General features: G+C 44.3%; 1 pseudogene; it reads right to left on the reverse strand.

Annotated features, from left to right (window-relative positions):
• LOC109438315 (dynactin subunit 6) overlaps window positions 1-15,001 on the reverse strand; it is a 46,703-nt pseudogene extending 31,702 nt beyond the window's left edge.
• Between the last annotated feature and the right edge of the window lie 5,294 nt (window positions 15,002-20,295).

The raw sequence follows: 20,295 nt of genomic DNA on the forward strand, positions 1-20,295 counted from the left end.
CTGAGAAGGGGTTAGTATCCAAAATTTATAAAGAACTCTTACAACTCAACACCAAAAGAAAAAACAAAACAAAAAACAAGCAACCCAATTGAAAAACGGACAGAGGAACTGAATAGACATTTCTCCAAAGAGGACATGGGGATGGCCAATAGACATATGACCAGATACTCAACATCACTAATTATCAGAGAAATGGAAATGAAATCCCCAATGAGATACCACATCATACCTGTCAAAATGGCTATCATCAATAAATCAAACGAGTGTTGGTGAGGATGTGGAGAAAAGGGAACACTCATGCACTCTTCGTGAGACTGCAAAATGATGTAGGCATTATGGAAAACAGTTTGAATTTTCCTCAAAAAATTAAAAATAGAACTACCTCTAGACCCATCAATTCTACTTCTGGATATTTATCCAAAAAAAACCTAAAACACTAATTTGAATAGACATATGTACTGTTATGTTTACTACAGCACTTTTTACAATAGCCAACATATGGAAACAACCTAAATTTACATCGATAGATGACTAGATAAAGAAGATGTGGTACATATATACAATGGAATGTTGCTCAGTCATAAAAAATTGAAATCTTACAATTTGGGACAACATGGATGGATCTCGAGGGTATTATGCTAAGTAAAATAAGTCAGAGAGAGACAAATACGATGTGATCTCACTTATATGTGGAACCTAAAGAACAAATCAAACAAACAAACAAACAAGAAAACCCAAAACAGAGAAGGACTCATAGATACACAGAACAAACTGAGGGTTACCAGATGGGAGGGGGGTTGGGGTACTGGGTGAAAAAGGTGAAGAGATTAAGAAGTTCAAATTGGTAGTTACAAAATAGTCACAGGGTTGTAAAGTACAGTTTAGGGAATACAGTCAGTAATATTGTAACAACTATGTATAGTGCCTGGTGGACACTAGACTTCCAGAGGGATTACGTAATAAATTATATAAATGTCTCACCACTATGCTGTACACCTGAAACTAATATAAAATGAAATGAGTGTCAACTATAATTGAAATAAAAAGGTATGTGGGTGTTGAGGTTACCGAAATTCACTAATCCAACAGGTATTTATTGGCAATCTACTGCATTATTTATTTATTTCTGTGCAACATATTACCCCAAAATCTAGGAGCTTAAAACATTTGTTGTGATCTCACTGTGTCTGTGAGTCAGGAATCTGAGTGTAGCTTATCTAGTTGCCTCTATCTCAGTGTGTCTCACAGATTGCAATAAAGGTGTTGACCAGGGATGTATCTTAAGACTTGACTGAAGGACGATCCACTTCTAGTTCCCTTCCAAGCTCACTCACATGGTTTCTGGCAGGCCTCAGGGCCTCTCTACATATTGACCAGATGTATCAGTTCCTTGCTATGGGGGCCTTTCCATAGAGTAACTTCCAACATGGAATCTGGCTTCCTTCATAGTGAGTGAGCAAAAGAGTGAGAGATGGCATTCAAGATGGGCATTACAGATTTCTGTAACCCGATCTCTGAAGTGACATCTGCCACTTTTGCTGCATTCTGCTTGTTAGACAAGAGTCAGAGTTTAGCCCACACTCAAGCACAAGGAATTACACAAGGGTGTGAATAGAACAGGAAGGGATCATGGGAGCCATCTTAGAAAATGCTTACCACACTTACTATGCACAGGGCATTATTCTAGGTCCTAGAGATACAGTAGTGAACAAAATAGAGAAAAGCCTTTTTTCTTAATACAATCAAATTGAGGGAGACAGACAAAACAAACAGACAAGGTCATTTAACAACATAATATATGCTATGAAATTAAGGATAATGTGACAGAGAGTAACAGAGTGGAATGAAGGTAAGGGGTTATTTTATACAGGGTAGTCAAGGGATGCCTCTCTGAAGTGACATTTTAGCTGTGAACTGGAAAGTTGAGAAATTTGGGAGGAATGCAAAATTTTGCAAAATTCATGCAAAAAGTTGGGAGTACAGAACATTGGGTGAGGAGATCGATGCCTGAACAAAGTGGTGGAAAAGCAAATGTAAGGGACCTTAGGAAACGAGCTTGATGAGTTCATGTAGCTAGAGCAGAGTGAGAGAACACAAGAACCCGAGAAGAGAGACCAGAAGTAGGTGGGAACCAGATAATGCAGGGCCTTGTAACACACACATTGTGAGAAATAGTGTTGCTCACTTATTGATGCTTTGGTCAACCACAGATAAGGGTGGTCCTGTAAGATTATAATGCAACTGAGAAATTCCTATCACCTAGTGATGTCGTAGTCACATAATATCTTAGCACAACACATTACTCATGTGTTTGTGGTGATGCTGGTATAAATAAACCTACTGTGCTGACAATCCTTTAAAAGTATAGCACACACAACTATGTACAGTACATAACACTTGATAATGATAATAAACAAGTATGTTACTGGTTTATATATTTACTATACTAGACTTTTTAATTATTATTTTAGAGTGCACTTTTTCTACTTATAAAAAAAAATTGCTGTAAAACGGTATGTTGTCTAATGCTGGCAGCAGCCTCATACATCTCGTGTTCACTGTGTCTCTTGATTGCCTCATTTTCTCTTGCACTTGATTTAATCTTGTGTTATTTTGTACAGTAACATACTGTACAGGCTTGTAACCTGAGAACAATAGGCTATGCCATATAGCCTAGGTGTGTAGTAGGTTATACCATCCAGGTTTGTGTAAGTGCACTTTATGATGTCCACACAATGACAAAATCGCCTACCCATGCATTTCTCAAAATTTATTCCTATGGTTAATCAGCTCATGACTGGGCTTTATCTTAAGAGCACTGGGAAGCCACTGGAGAGTTTTAAACAGATGGAAGACATGATACAATTTGTATTTTTAAAATATCACTTTATCTGCTATAGGGAGAATGGAAACTGAATTTTCAAAGTGCTGAGTAGAGATCCAGAAAGACGGCAGGACTTGGGATGGAGAGGAAGACAGAGAGGCAGGTGTGTAAGTATTCACTGAATAATAGGTACTTTAGGAGATGACCATACTGCACAAAGGGAAAATGTGGTATTGTTGGCTAGAAAGAGCTTCAAAGCAGTAGTGGTTTGGACATGAAGGTGGAGGAATATTGTTCTGGAAGAATTGCTGGGGAACGAGGAGGACATGTACGTCACCTCCTGGCTTGGAAGTTGGTAGATTGTGAGGAAATGAGCCAGCTGCACCAGAGAAGCCTACCTGGGAAGCCAGGTTTCTGTTGACGCATTGGGAGTAAGGAATATTGGGTGAGGAGATCAATTCCTGAACCAAGTGGTGGGGAGCGCTTTTGTCATATGGGGTCACCAACCCATAGCCAAGATAATCCAAGGGCCTTCTCTGATTCAGATTACCCTCATTTGATTTGAGGCAGAAAGAGACACTATAAATTCTGAGAATTCTGAGGTGAGTATTAGCAAGATAAGTTGATGTTCGAAACTAATTTAGTCTTTAAGCTTCAGCCTTTGAAATTCCAATTAAATTATTAGGCAGGCACCCTTCACAAATCTCCAACAGTTCTTCATCTTTCAACCTGTCCCTTCCCTCTAAATGACTCAGCTAGGGCAGTCTGCCTAGGAGAACATTATTTTCTCACTTACTACTGCAATGACCAAAGAAAGAACAGGCCAATCTGAAAATAAGCAGGCCAAAGATTAGTTTTGGCCCTGGAATTGGACATTCTTTACCCTTCCCCTAGAGCAGTGTTTCTCAACCATTTTTCTTTTTTTGCATTATTGTGCCACTAAGGAGCCACTAATCTCTTTCTCCTCGTGAAATTTTAATACCACAGATGTAGTATACATCTGTTTATATACTTTGCCCTTTGGAGGGACACACACCATTGGAATATCTAAGATACTTCCATCCCCAAGAACCAATTTCTGTCTCCATGGGGGTGATGTCACTCCATTGAGAATGCATACCCTAATGTAAAGAAGCACCTCCAGTGGTGAAGATTTTAGGCCCAAGTGCAGAGCCCGATGTGAGATGTTTTAGAGTTGGGACTAGGAGAAGTTCGCCCACCATCCAAACCAAATCAAGGAGGGAACATATTGCTGCTGCAGATAGAACTGTCACTGATACTTAATAAATTGGAGGTTAAGTTTGGAAATCAGTCTTCTGTGCTTGTTGTTCTTGTTTTGTTTTTCTGTGGTTTTTTTTGGTTTTGTTTTTTTGGTGTTTTTTGTTTGTTTGTTTGTTTGTTTGTTTGTTTGTTTTTAGCCTTGTTTGGTTCCATTGGGACCCAGTGTTTCCTCTTGGGATTGAGAGCTGAGTTGACTTCTGGGGTGGCAGAGTAGACCTCACACTAAAGGTGACCAACTTGAAGCACACTTGTTCCATGAAATAAACCATAATCTGCCTCTCTTGCCACAAGACCTGGCATGGCTGTTGGGTGGAATCTTCTATCTTTTGTGTGCACACTAAGCAGCCTGCACATTCTAGCCTCCTTCCCCCTGCTGTGGCTTCTCTATCCATCTGTCAGGAGGAGCACATGTAGCCCTCCAGAAAGGCTGCTCTCCGCATCTCCACAAAGATTGCTTGTTAGCTGGAAGGTAATAGCAGGGCAGAAGGGGGGCTGCACTGAAGAGTCACACAGCTCCTCCAGAGAGCAGCTGCTATCTGAGTTGCATCAAGGGAGGTGGCACCATACCTGAGCAATGGACCTGGGGAGAGAATGCCTTTCCCCCCCACCTCACACTACATGCTCTCAGGCTGCCAGAAGCAAGGCAGGCTGCCATCGCCAGATGCTCTGTTATTAACCAGGCATTGGTTCACCTGAGGTTCGTCTCCTCGCTGAGGCACAGGAGACTGTCCACCTCAATTTTCAAGCCCATGTTTACAGTACAGAGGGCTTAGATAAAGTGTATCTGTAAACACAATCATTAAATAGCTCTCAGGCTGGACTATCTTATTTTCTCATCTCCTAAGCCGGCCTCCAAGCATGCTCCCTGATAGAATCTGATCTGGAAACGAAACAAAATCAGTGTGTTGGCCTCATTTCCTAGAGACTCACATGATAAGATCATGTGATGGCCCCCAGTGTCTTGCACTCCCCTGAGCTCATTGATTTCCCTTGGAGAAGACTCCTCTGCGAACTGAAGTATCCCACTGCTAGCACAGGAAGGACTCCTCTAGCAGGGTTCTTAGCTCAGACCCAGTGTGTCCCACATTTCAGTGTGTATCAGAACCATCTGGGGAGCTTGTGTGGGCAGTGTCCCAGAGATTCTGGTTCAGTAGGCGGTAGTGAAGCATAGACCTTGGGATTTTTACCAAGGTCCCAGAATGATCCAGGTGCACAGCAGTCCAGGCTAGAGTTTGAAAAGTAGTGCCTTAAGGAACTCATGGATGGGCTTCAGGAACTTCAAGGAGTTCTAGCACTTTATGCAAATTGTGTGTTTGGTGCTTTTGTCCAGGTAGAGGTCAACATAATTAAGAGACACTGCTATTGGCAAATATCTTTTCCCAATCAGTAGGATCCCTTTTTGTATTATTGATGGTTTCCTTTGCTGTGAAAAAGCTTTTTAGTTTGATGTAGTCCCACATGTTTATTTTTTCTCTTACTTCCCTCGCACGAGGGGATATATCAGTAAAAATCTTACTCCGGGTAATGTCTGTGAAGTTTCTTCCTATATTTTCTTCTAGGAATTTTATGGGTTCAGATCTTACATTTAAATCTTTAAGCCATTTTGAATTTATTTTTGTATGTGGTGTAAGGAGGTGATCCAGCTTCATCTTTTTGCATGTGTCTGTCCAAGTTTCCCAGCACCATATATAAGGGGTTAATATCACAAATTTATAAAAAACTCACTCAACTCAACTCCAAAAAAACAAACAACCCAATTAAAAAATGGGCAGAGGACATGAAGAGACATTTTTCTAAAAAGGACACACAGATGGCAAACAGACATATGAAGAAATGTTCAACCTCACTAACCATTAGAGAAATGCAAATAAAAACCACAATGAGATACCACCTCACCCCAGTCAGGATGGCTATCATCAATAAATCAACAAACAACAAGTGCTGGCGTGGATGCGGAGAAAAGGGAACGCTGGTGCACTGTTGGTGGAATGCAGATTGGTGCAGCCACTATGGAAAACAGTTTGGAGGTATCTCAAAATCTGAAAATGGAACTACCTTATGATCCAGCAATCCCACTCCTAGGTATCTATCCGGAGAAATCCAAAACTCCAATTCAAAAATCTTTATGCACTCCTATGTTTATTGCAGCACTATACACAATAGCCAAGACCTCGAAACAACCGAAATGCCCATCAGTAGATGACTGGATTAAGAAACTGTGGTATATTTATACAATGGAGTATTACGCAGCCATAAAGAAGAAAGAAATCTTACCATTTGCAACAACATGGATGGACCTAGAGAACATTATGTTAAGTGAAATAAGTCAGAAAGAGAAAGACAAATACCATATGATCTCACTTATATGCGGAATCTAGACAGTTTTGGAAACATGGAGGAAAAACAGAGGGTTGCTAGAGGGGCGGGGGGGTGGGGATAAGGGGAAGGTGAGAGGTTTTGGGAACGTACGGGGGGATGGTGGATGGGGGAGGGGGGTTCACACAGTGTGAGGGATGTAAATGATAAACATCTAAGTTTTGCTTTGTCTTGTGCACCTGAAACTAATAAAATAAATAAATAAATAAATAAATAAATAAATAAATAAATAAATAAATAAATAAAAAGAGACACTGCTATAAGAGACCATAGTGTATTTCATGAGAAGAAATAGCACACACTGGTCAACAAAGAAAGCTAGTGGGTCCCCTGGGGTAGGTTGCATACAGGATGGGTAAGTGCCACCATCATGAAAGAATGGCCCTATGGCCCCTAGAGAACACAAGCTGAGGTCTTGACAACTAAGTGAGTGTTTCCCCTTAGCACACTCTTCTGTGAAAAATATCAAATGCTAGTCAAATCACTCTTATCAACAGTCTATTCTAGCAAGATGAAAGCTGCTACTGAAGCCTGCTTTTCCCATGAACTACTTTACCCTTTAACAGTGCCTTTTCCAGTTGGAGTGAGGTTGTGCTTTCCTTTTACTTTAATGAAAGTGGCGAGAAAGTGGGGAGGGAGAAAGAGAGAAAATATTGTAAAGATCATTTTTGATCTGCATATCAAAAAAGATAAAGATAGCTTCACATATGATTTTCCCTTTCACACACACACACACACACACACACACAAACACACAGTCGGATGTTGTTGTAATTGACTGATAACCTGGTGTAATCTGAGAGACCTCTGCCCAAGAGTGTCAGTTACCCCTTCAGTCACTCCACCTTTATAGATTCCTTTGAGTCTTGAATTCTGAGGATTGTACTCTTTCAAATTTTCCTATCAGAATTCAAATACTCGAGATGGGGATTGAGCCTTAAACCAGGGGTTCTTGACCTGGATATATGGGTGCCCCTAGGTTGTGGAATGCTTTTGTGTATATCAGAATTACCAGAGTGTATTTAAATGCAGATTCCATGGTCCCATCCATTTGCAGAGTCTAGTACCTTCACTCTAGAGAGGGGCTCAAGAATCTGCATTTTAAACAAGGTTCCCAAGAGATTCTGATACAGGTTTTCCTTAGGCCATGCTTCAAGAAACTTTGGGTGATTTATTCAACATGCAGATGATGTATTATAGAATTGTACACTTGAAACCTATACAATTTTACTAACCTATACCACTACCCAAATGTAATAAAAAGTTAAAAAAAAATAAGTATTATGACAAACCCTCAGCTAATCTCATAATTAATGGTGAAAAACTGAAGCCCTTTGCTCTACGGTCAGGAACACCAGAGGGCTGTCCCCTATCACCTCTGCTTTTCAACATAGTGTTGGAAGTCCTTGCCAGAGCAATCAAGCAAGAGAAAGAAATAAAAGGCATCCAAATTGGGAATGAAGAAGTTAAGTTATCACTCTTTGCAGATGACATGACGCTATATATAAAAACCCTAAAGACACCACCAAAAAGCTATTAGAAACAATCAACGAATACAGTAAAGTGGCTGGCTACAAAATCAACGTACAAAAGTCCATTGCTTAACTATATACTAACAATGAAATCTCAGAAAAAGACATACAAAAAACAATTCCTTTTGCAATTGTAGCAAAAAGAATAAAATACCTAGGAATAAACTTAACCAAGGATGTGAAAGACTTATATGCTGAAAACTATAAGACATTTTTGAAAGAAATTGAAGACACCAAGAAATGGAAAGACATTCCGTGCTCATGGATTGGAAGAATCAACATAGTTAAAATGGCAATATTACCCAATGCAATATACAGATTTAATACAATCCCCATCAAAATCCCAATGGCATTTTTTAAAGAAATAGAACAAAAAAATCATCAGATTTGTTTGGAACCACAAAAGACCCCGAATAGCCAAAGCAATCTTAAGGGAAAAAAAACAATACTGGAGGTATCACACTCCCTGACTTTAGCTTGTACTACAGGGCTACAATAATCAAAACAGCATGGTATTGGCAGACAAAAAGACACATAGACCAATGGAATAGAATTGAAAACCCAGAAAAAAACCCGCATAAATATGGACAGATAATTTTTGACAAAGAAGCAAAAAACATGCAATGGAGAAAAGACAGCCTCTTCAATAAATGGTGCTGGGATAATTGGATAGCCACATGCAAAAGAATGAAACTGGACTGCTATCTGTCACCATGTACCAAAATTAATTCAAAATGGATCAAAGACTTAAATATAAGACCTGACACAATAAACTGCACAGAAGAAAACATAGGTACTAAACTTATGGACCTTGGGTTTAAAGAGCATTTTATGAATTTGACTCTAAACGCAAGGGAAGTAAAAGCTAAAACGAATGAATGGGATTATATCAAACTTAATAGCTTCTGCACAGCAAAAGAAACCATTGACAAAATAAAGAGGCCACCAACTGAATGGGAGAAGACTTTTGCAAACAGTGCCTCCGATAAGGGGCTAATATCCAAAATATACAAGGAACTCATGCAACTCAACAACAAAAAAACAAACAACCCAATTGAAAAATGGGCAGAGGACTTGAAGAGACATTTCTCCAAAGAGGACATACAAATGGCAAATAGACATATGAACAAATGCTCAACATCACTAATCATCAGAGAAATGCAAATAAAAACCACAATGAGATATCACCTCACCCCAGTTAGAATGGCTATCATCAACAAGACAAATAGTAACAAGTGTTGGAGAGGCTGTGGAGAAAAAGGAACCCTCTTACATTGTTGGTGGGAATGCAGACTGGTGCAGCCGTTATGGAAGGCAGTGTGGAGGTTCCTCAAAAAATTACGAATAGAATTATCATATGACCCAGCAATCCCTCTCCTGGGTATCTAGCCAAAAAATCTGAAAACATTTATCCATAAAGACACGTGTGCTCCAATGTTCATTGCAGCTTTGTTTACGGTGGCCAAGACATGGAAACAACCAAAATGTCCTTCGATAGATGAATGGATAAAGAAGTTGTGGTATATATACACAATGGAATGCTATTCGGCAGTAAGAAAAGATGAAATAGGACCATTTGTGACAATATGGATGGATCTTGAGAGTATAATGCTAAGCGAAATCAGTCAGACAGAAAGAGCAGAGAACCATATGATTTCACTGATATGTGGTATATAAACCAAAAACAACAAAAGAACAAGACAAACAAATGAAGAAACAGAAACTCATAGACACGGACAATAGTTTAGTGGTTGCCAGAGGGTAACGGGGGCGGGGGGTGGGGGGTGGGAGATGAGGGTAAGGGGGATCGAATATATGGTGATGGAAGGAGAACTGACTCTGGGTGGTGAACACACAATGGGATTTATAGATGATGTAATACAGAATTGTAGCCCTGAAATCTATGTAATCTTACTAACAATTTTCACCCCAATGAACTTAAAAAAATAAGTGAAAAAAAGGAACACTACTCCTCAGAAAAGTTGTGAACTCCCAAAAAAAACATGCAAAATTGTAGGTATGTTATATGAGAGTATATTTCTAGGCATTAGGTCCACAGCTTTAATCAGATTCTGAAAAATTCCCTGACTTGAAAAAGGCAGATAATCACGAACCAGGCAATATTTTAGCAAGGAAGAGCAAAAATAGGATCCAAATGTAAGAGGTGGGGCAAGAAAGAAAGAAACTTCTCTAGACTGTATGATGAGGCAGGAAAAGATCCTCGATAAAGTCACTTTTCTACCTGCTCTGAGTGAGAAATGGGAGAAATTATAAGAAGTAAAGTGAAGGATCTGTAACCTGGGAAAAACATTTACAATTTACATCACAAAGAGCTAATTTCCTCACTATATAGATACTGCAAATTAATAAAGTACCACTAAGCCAATAGAAAAATGGGCAACAGACAAGAACTGTGCACAGAAAATGCAAATGACTATTAAATATAGGAAAAGCTCAAGGTTGCTCATAATAAGAGAAATGCAATTTAATGTAGCAATGAGATCTTATGTTTCATGTATCAGATTGAGGAATATGAAAATGTGTGATAACACATCATGCTGGTGGATGTGTAGATTGGAAAATCTTCGTGGAGGGCAATTTGGCAATATGTATAACAGTTACAAATGCCCAGGCAATTTGATGCAGACATTCAACTTTTAGGAATTTATCATACAAATATACTCCCACATATGTAAAGATTACTCATTAGCAAAAGATTTTGGAAAACCTAAATATCTATTAATAGGACACTGGTTAAATCATTCATGGCAATCCATCCAAAGGAATAGTATGCAGCTATAAAATGGCTAGTCTCTTTTTATGTACTTATGTAAAGCACTCCACGATGCATGGTTCTGTGAAAAAAGCAAGATGTTGAACAATATGTATGATATGTTGCCATTTGTGATAAGAGTGTGTCCATATTTGCTTGTGTTTTTGAGGCCTCTCTCCTGCACAATACCTAAGGAACTTAACAATGGTTAGACAAGACAGGATTTGGGAAGAAAACTTTTTATTTATATCCTTTTGCATTTTTTGGACCATTTGCTTGTATTTCCTATTAGAAATAAATAAAATGAATAAAAATTGAAACAAAAGCAAACAGGCAGGCTCTGATTGTAGTGGAAAGGTGGGTTGACAGGAAGGGAGACTGGAGTGGAGATTCCCCACTGAGAAACATGGTTCCCTAGGGGAGAGGTTAGGTCATACTGCTGTTGCCGCTGGCTCACAACCAGGCACACTGTAGGTTCTCGAAAAATTTGACAGATTAATGGATGGGACATATTCATGCCTCAACATACTTGAGGAATGTGATAAGACTGAGATACACTGGACCACAGGCAGGGAGACCCTTAAGGAAGCAAGTCTTCAATGTCCTCTCTAAACCTCAAAATCGACCTTCCCTTTAAAACCTACTTCATAGGCTAACTCTTCCATAGGAACTTCCCTGATCTCTTTCTCTAAGGCCCCAACCCCATCTCCTATGGCTTAAAGCTCATTTCTTTCCCCTGTGCTCTCATAGTATTTTCCTTAATCTGTTCTTATAGCATGTATTTCAATCTGCTTTATGGTTTAGACACAATTTGCATTATCAGTTTCTCCCAGTAGATTGCTGAAACCTTAGTGGCTAGGACCCTCCCTTCCCTGTCTCTGTCTGCACCCCTCAGTGTTAGCACCATGAATACAGATGATGCACAGCCCTCTTTACGGGACCCCCTGGGCAGGAGTATACTCTAGATTGTACCACAGGATAGTAGCCACAAAAATAGGCCCTGACTGCGCTGCCTTCCCAGTGGCTCACTTGATTCACTCAGATGTTTGAAGGAATGCCTCTCACCAGCCAGCCAGGCACTAGTGGATAGGACTCAGCAAATAGTCTACATTTCTTAGATATCCTTTCCAGTTCACCAGGCCTGGAGCAGAGCTGGTGCCTTTCTGCTTCCCCCTGTCCTCCCTTGTCCATAGTAGGCCTCATTAATAAAGCAGACTTGCTTTCCCATTCACCCCAGATGTGGCCTCAAAATCCCTCTCAAAAGACAGCAGCTACCTACTAATCATCTGGGACTGGCACACAAAGCAAAACTTATTTGCCACTCCAGGCCTTGAGAAGATTCATACCCTCTGAAGAAGAGCATCCTGCCAACATATTACAGAAGCCCTCTCAGGGGCACTGAGACCCAGGCATAATCTAGGCCTGCAAGACTTATGATTAAGCTGCTTGTGAACCTTGGACACTGATGGGCAAGTGCACTGAACTTGGCAGTACTAAGACCTGCCTGCTGAGCAAGCTCACTCTGCTGTTAACTTGGAGGCAGACAGACCTCAGTTAACTGGAATCTAATTCATCAGAATCTCAAGTCACTGATTAAGGAAACCTCCCTATCTTCCTCTTATCATCTATTCTCCTCCCCAAACAAAACACACATTATACTTTTAAGAAGTAGAAGAAATAGAAAGGAAGCAAACTCCTTTCAGAATTTCTGTATTAAAATAGCACTACCAGATCTTTATCCAATCATCTATTGAAGGACACTTTGGTTGTTTCTATGTCTTGGCCAGGATGAATAATGCTAAACACACAATGCAATATACAGATGATATATTATAGAAATGTACACTTGAAACCTACAGAATTTTACTAACCAATGTCACTCCAATAAATTTAATGAAAATAAAGAAATAAGAACAGCACTACCAGAGTATGTCTTGAGGTCAAGCCACACTGGGCCTAATCCCCCGCATCCTTCTCTAGTGACTTCCACTCCCATGACTGAATAGTAATCAGTGGTGTTCACAGTAATGACCTGTGAAGCTGCAAGACACTGAACAGAGACTCAAACAATGGTCATACATTCATGATCTCCAGCCTTCACATTAGTTTAGATCAGGAGTCTGCATACCACAGTCTGCTGGCCAAATACAGCTCACCACAAGTTTCATTGGAATGCATCCTTTCTCATTCATTTACATATCATCTGTGTCTGCTTTCGTGCTACAATGGTGGAGTTGTATAGCTGCAACAGAGACCTTATGGCTGGCAAAGCCTAAATATTTACTTTCTGGTTATTTATAGACTCCCAACTTAGACCACTCTTGGAGCTGGTCCTAAACCCATGATTGATGCCTTATTTTTCCTCTTCCTCCTCTCCTCCCTCCACTGATCCCCCATAACACACACACACACACACACACACACACACACACTGCTGAAGGGAAGCCAGTACTGGCTGGAAAAAAAGGAACAGAAGTGTGGGAAAGCAGACTTAAATACTCTTCCTAAGCCGAGTCACCTTTATATAAAACACAGAGCCAGAGAATTGTGTACTTCTGGGTGTATATTTGTGGGGGTAGGGTCAATGTGAGAAATCATGTGCTTGAAATAATATTTTTATGCACATGTAACAGAAGATGAGTGTTCTACAAAAGTGTCACAAAATTTCAGGCTAAATTTGGAAAGCCACCTGCTCCCTTCCAACCCAGAGGCACTTTCAATTGTCTAGTGTCATTTTCAATTAGAGCTTGGGGTTTGTGATAGGGATGGTGTAGGATGCGACAAATAGGGAGAGTTTTTAAGATATGTCTTCTCTTCTCTTTGCTCTCTCTCCAGCCTCCTTTCTTTTTTTCCCTTAGCTAGGTTAGGCAGGAACATGGGGAGCTAGCTAGTATGTAAACACCAATTTAGGGATGATTTCTGGACCATAGATAAAAGACTTAGCTAGTAGTGGAAACAGAATATTGGTTTGTTAGTTTTTTTCTTTCTTTTCAATTGCTTTGTGTAGGTGGTAGCTGATTTGTCCAAATCACCAATTTGGAAACTTCCTAAAAAGAGGAATGGAGATGGAATGGACTGAGGGCTGAAGACAGGATGGTGATTTATGCTCTGACTGCATGAGACAACCAGCTTATATTAAAACCACGTTTATGCAATCAGCCTGTGGGCTCTGTGAAGGTCTGTTAATACAGAGATTGGAACAAGCAGTGGCCCTGTCACACAGGGAGTCATGTGGGGTCTCTTGTCCCGCTCCCCACATAAGAATGCAGGACTTGGTGAGGCCAAAAAGGAACACCCACGGAGCTATAGATAGGGGAGTCATACCACTATAGACTTGCTGGCGGCCGGGTTGGAGACACACGAAGCAAGAGCCACACCATCCGCAACCTGCCATCCATTTGTCTCTACCAACCAATCAACCCCACTTGCTAATTGCAATCCGCCCTGCTAACTGCAATCCACACTTGCTAGTTCAGCCACCATCTTCTTGCTAGCCCCCATTTGCTCCTAGCGTAGCCACAGCAGTTATATTAGTGGCCAATAGCTCACTGGTTATAGCTGATGGCCAACTAGCCACAGCTGATGGCCACCCAATCACAGTTGATGGCCATTTACTACCTGAGCCAGCACATTTCCTCGTGAGGCCGAGAACCTGGAAACTGCACTCCTGGCTCTGTCCCCACAGGCCCTTACATGATAAGAACTGACTGGTCAGAATTAGAAGGCTGAACTGATGGAGAAACTGACCTAAAATGGTTCCATGCCATGTGGATCTGACCTAAAATGGTGGTCCGAGCAAAGGGAGAAATCCCCAGCCTAAGCCCCAGCCCACTTCCGCATAACCCCCTCCAAGCCACACCCCGAGCCAATCACCAGACGACGCCTACCCCTTCCCCAACTCAAGGAAGTCCCCAACCCATAAAAACATGCTCAAAACCTTGCTAGGGGCTCAGTATTTGGGAAAGAACCCACTGAGCCCACCAACGTAATAAACCTGACCTTCCTAACTCACTGAATGCCACTTGGGTTCTTTCTGGTCTCGGTATCCGTAACATTCTTGGTTCCCTGACCGGGAAACCCAACCACACTGGCCCCTTGAGCCACCGGTTTGGGCAAGAGCAGGCTGTAGGGTGGCAGGAGAGCTGAGACGGGGCTAGGCGCCCCTGCTGATTTCAGCAGGCCGGGACCGGCGACCTCCCAAGGGCTCCAGCCCATGACTCCCTGCTGGACCCCAGTAGAGAGAAAGGATGGACAGTCAACCAGGACATCGGACACCGTAAGACCCCAGGGCTCGGACCCAGTTAGGCCTGCCTAAGGGCAGAAGGGGAGCCTGATCACCTCCCCTTGAGTCCCACTTCAGACTCTAGTTAGGGCCGTTCCGGGGGAGGGCATCTTTCCTCCCTGAATGAATGTGTATGTGATTGGTCCTGAACGGACTCTGTGTGGATCCACAGCCTGTCGGCTACGGAGCCCAAGTGAGCCCCAACCTGCGATCTGTGGTAGCATCGTACAACATAACGGTGATTCGCACTCTCGGAGTGCGACTGGGCCAGGGCTTATATGGGCACACCTTAGCCAAGACATACCCAAAGTTCCCGCGAGGGACACGGACAGGCAGGCGCCTGATTGAGACCCTTCCTTGTCTACGCAACACCAAACATCATGGGAGGGAGTGACGGAAAGCCCACAGTTCTAGACTGCATGTTAAAGAATTTCAGGAAAGGTTTTGGAGGTGACTACGGGGTCAAAATGACCGACCCCCGGACATCTCCGCACTTTATGTGAACTGGAGTGGCCAAGTTTTGACGTGAGATGGCCCTCAGAAGGCTCTCTCGACGTCCCCATGATTTGCCAAGTCTACATAGTTATCACCGGGACCCCAGGACATTGAGACCAGTTCCCTTACGTTGACTCATGGTTGGAAGTAGCCAGAACCCTTCCTCCTTGGGGACGGTTCTGCTCCAATAGTAAGGGACAGTCCAGGGTCCTTGTTGCACAGAACCCACAAGGCCGTGCCCAGAAAGACAAGACTAAGACCATTTACCAGGGAGACTCCAACGAAGAGCCACCACCACCTCCCTACGCACTGCAGCCAATGACTGGCACAGCCCAGCCACTTCCAGACACCCCGCTTCCAGCCTCAGCCTCCCCGTGGCCCCAACCCAACCAGCCCGGAGCCCGACTTCATAGGATTAGAGGGAATCAAGTCGGACTGAGGAGGACCGGGCTCGTTTGAACTCGGCCCCCATGAGCCCACGGTTGGCCTAGCTGTAGGGGGCCAAACAGTGACTTTTATGGTAGATAACGGAGCAGAACACTCGGTAGTCACCACGCTGGTGGCACCGCTAGGGGACTGCAGAGTCACCATCATTGGAGCCACCGGAGATCAAGCTAAGAGCCGACAGTTCCTCCAGGTTCGGACTTGTAAATTAGGAGGACACACCTTGTCGCACAAGTTCCTCTACTTTCCAGACTGCCCAATCCCGCTCCTGGGATGCGACCTCCTTACCAAGCTAGGGGTGCAGATCTCCTTCGAACCATCAGCCCAAGCCACCGTGTCACTGCAGCCTCCGTCAGAGGGACTTATTCTGTCTATCACCACCCTGAGGGAAGAAGAATGGAGGCTCTACGAGACCGGCAGTGTAGAACAAAACCCAGAAGCATACAGGGCTGATTTCCTGGAGGTTTGGGCTGAGGATAACCTGCCTGGGCTAGCAAAACATAAGGCCCCAGTTTTGGTGGAACTGAGACACGGAGCCCAACCCCAATGGTTATGCCAATACCCCATCACCAAGGAAGTTCAGGCAGGAATTCAGTAACACCTCGCCTGTCTCAGAGCAGCAGGGATACTCATAGCGTGCCAGTCGCCATGGAATACGCCCCTCCTGCCGGTAAGGAAGTCCAATGGAGAATACCGGCCAGTACAAGATATAAGAGCAGTAAACCAAGCCACAGTCTCCCTACACCCCGTAGTCCCAAATCCGTATTCCCTCCTCAGTCAGCTGCCCCTGGAGGCCAGATGGTTCACCTGCCTGGACCTGAAAGATGCATTCTTCTGCATTCGATTGGCGCCCCAGAGCCAATCACTGTTCGCCTTCGAATGGACTGAACCTGATACCAGCCAGCAGCTCCAGCTGACATGGACTCAGCTCCCACAGGGCTTCAAAAACTCCCCAACCCTCTTTGGGGAAGCGCTAGCCTCAGATTTAGCCACCTTCCCTCGAGAAGAATACCGCTGCACTCTATTGCAATATGTGGATGATCTGCTCCTAGGTTGTGCCACCAAAACCGAGTGCCAAACTGTGACACGGGCACTCCTGTCCCACTTAGCTGAGACAGGGTATAGAGTCTCCTGGAAGAAAGCCCAGCTCTGCAGAAAACAAGTACAATACTTGGGCTTTGTCATCTCCAAAGGGCAGCGCGCCCTCAGCACCGAGCTGAAGAAAGTCATCACCTCTCTCCCTCAGCCCACCAACAGGAGAGCGCCCTGTGAGTTCCTTGGAGCTGCCAGCTTCTGCTGGATCTGGATCCCTGGCTTTTCGGCAAAGGCCCGGCCCTTATATGAGGCTCCAGCTGGTCAAGAAAAGGCCCCCATCCTATGGACAGAAGATCAAGAACACGCTTTCCAGCAGCTCAAGAGCTCACTTGGACAGGCCACAGCTCTCGGGTTACCTGATGCTGAGAGGCCATTCCACTTATTCGTCCATGAAAGAGACAAAGTAGCCTTAGGACTGCTGGCCCAAACAGTTGGACCGTGGCTCCATCCCATCGACTACCTCTCAAAGAAACTGGACCCAGTAGCAGTGGGTTGGCCGCCATGCGTGCGGGCTCTAGCAGCCCCTGTAATTCTCATCAAAGAAGTGGATAAGCTCACCTTAGGCCAGAGACTCATAGTTAAAGTACCCCACTCGATCACCACCTCAATAAACAGTCAAGGACCCCGATGGCTGTCAAATGCATGGCTGACTCAGTATCAAGGGCTACTCCTGGAAAACCCTCGGATCTTGTTAGAAACTGTGCGCACCCTGAACCCAGCCACTTTCCTGCCAACCAAGGAAGGGGATGCAGAACATGACTATATAGAAGTTATCAACGAGGTCTACACCACAAGGCCCGACCTCCGGGACCGCCCACATCCTAACCCGGACCTTACTCTGTATACTGATGGCAGCAGCTTCCTGAGGGACAGGAAAACATCACACGGGGTATGCGGTAACTACCACAGATGAGGTACTCGAGGCAGGGGCACTTCCATCGGGATGGTTGGCCCAACGGGCAGAACTATGGGCAATAATAAGAGCCCTTACTCTATCCGAGGGCCGAAAAGTCAACATCTACACCGACTCTCGGTATGCCTTTGCTACCGTCCGTATCCGTGGGGCTATATAGCTATATACAAAGAAAGAGGCCTTCTGACTGTGGAGGGAAAAACTATTATCCATTGTTGGGGCCACGAGAGAGGCAACGAGCCCTCAGCAGTCGGGAACGGGCTTGCTGACACCACGGCTAAATCCACGGCGATAGGAAGCCCTAGTGAACTACTCTTGGTCACTGACACTACCACCACGTCCCTCCTGCGGTACACAGAAGAAGAACTCAGATGGGCAAAGTGAGAAGGGGCCACCAGATTGCCACAAGGGTGGTGGCAACTGCCTGATGGAAGACTCTTCATCCCAGCCCTGCTAGGTCCTCAAGTAACCGCTAAATATAGCAAGTTTACCCACTTAGGAAAAACTGCTCTGCAGGGCCTCCTAGCCAAAAACCTCTACATTAGCCATCTGTCAGCTCTCTGCAAGTCAATCAGGGAACGCTGCCTCACTTGTGCAAAGGACAACCCAAAGTCCGGCCCTAGCCCCATCCCTGGGATTCAGAGAAGAGATACCACACCTTTTGAGGACCTGGAAGTCGACTTCACTGACATGACAAACTACCGCGCTAAGTACTTGCTAGTCCTGGTCTGTACCTACTCCGGGTGGGTCGAAGCCTTCCCCTCTTGGACTGAGAAGAGCCAGGAAGTAGCCAAGGTCCTCCTCAGGGAGATTATCCCCCTCTACGGGATTCCACTTTCCATCTACAGTGACAATGGGCCAGTTTTCATAGCAGAACTCCTCCAGACAGTAACCCGTGCCACGGGCATCAACTGGAGACTCCATATAGCATACCGAACATAAAGCTCAGGGAAAGTTGAACACATGAACAGTACCCTCAAGGAGACATTAGCTAAATTCCACCAGGAGACCTCCCTAGGGTGGGTGGACCTCCTACCACTAGCCGTCCTTCGGGCGCATTGCACCCCTGGCAAATCTGGATTCTCTCCCTTCGAAATTATGTTTGGGAGGCCCTGTCCCCTGCTAACCAGCCTCCCTGGTGACATTCGCCAGCTGGCGTTCTCCAGCCTCCAAAACCAGATGGCCACGCTAGGCAAGGTCCTCACAGATGTACGTGCTTACATTCTGGAAAGGGTCCCCATTTCTCTCGAGGCCCCGGTACACCCCTTTACCCCAGGAGATCAAGTCTGGGTCAAAGATTGGAAGTGCAAGCCCCTCTGACCCTGGTGGACAGGCCCTCACACTGTTGTACTTGTTACTCCCACCGCTCTTAAAGTTTCAGGCATCGCTCCATGGATCCACCACACTCGAATTAAAAGTGCCCAGCCGGAGGACAATGCCTGGATCGCCCAACCTGACCCAGCCTGTCCACTCCGTCTGACCCTCAAGAAACAGCCTGGATGAGCCTCGCCATCGTCTGCCTGACCTCCGTCTTCGCTGTTATTGAACTCCTATTGTTTCTAGCCTTTGCTGGTCTCATTGCATCCTCCCCACCGAGCTGGTCACCACTGGAAAAGGGACTGTTAAGGTTCTACTTCCTGTTCTGGGCTGCTTGCCTCCTCTCCCTAACCTGTCTTAGGCAGCAACCATGATTTGGCTTTTGCTCATACTATTTCTTCCCCGGGAAGGAGTCACGACCTCCCCTTCCTGTCTGTCCCTCAGCCTGCTGGGGAAAATTCGCTGGCCACCCAACCTTCTTGTACTTACATTTCATAGAGACCTCCATCACCCATCGAGCCACAGCCTGGATCCTCGCCCTGCGGGGTTATCATCCTCTTAGCTAATATGATGATCTCTAAATTGTTAACATTTCCGATCATGAACAGGGGGTACATGATGGAGAAACTGACCTAAAATGGTTCCCTGTCACGTGGAACTGAGCTAAAATGGTGGCCCTAGCAAAGAGAGAAGTCCCCAGCCTAAGCCCCAGCCCACTTCCGCATAGCCCCCTCCAAGCCACACCCCGAGCCAATCACCAGACGACACCTACCCCTTCCCCAACTCAAGGAAGTCCCCAACCCATAAAAACCTGCTCAAAACCTTGCTAGGTGATCAGTATTTGGGAAAGATCCCGCTGAGCCTGCCGGTGTAATAAAGCTGACCTTCCTAACTCTCTGAGTACCGCTTGCGTTCTTTCCGCTCCTGGTATCCCTAACAGAACTAGAAGCTTGGCAATGGTTT

The sequence above is a fragment of the Rhinolophus sinicus genome, chromosome X (assembly GCF_036562045.2).
Source record: "Rhinolophus sinicus isolate RSC01 chromosome X, ASM3656204v1, whole genome shotgun sequence".
NCBI lineage: Eukaryota > Metazoa > Chordata > Mammalia > Chiroptera > Rhinolophidae > Rhinolophus > Rhinolophus sinicus.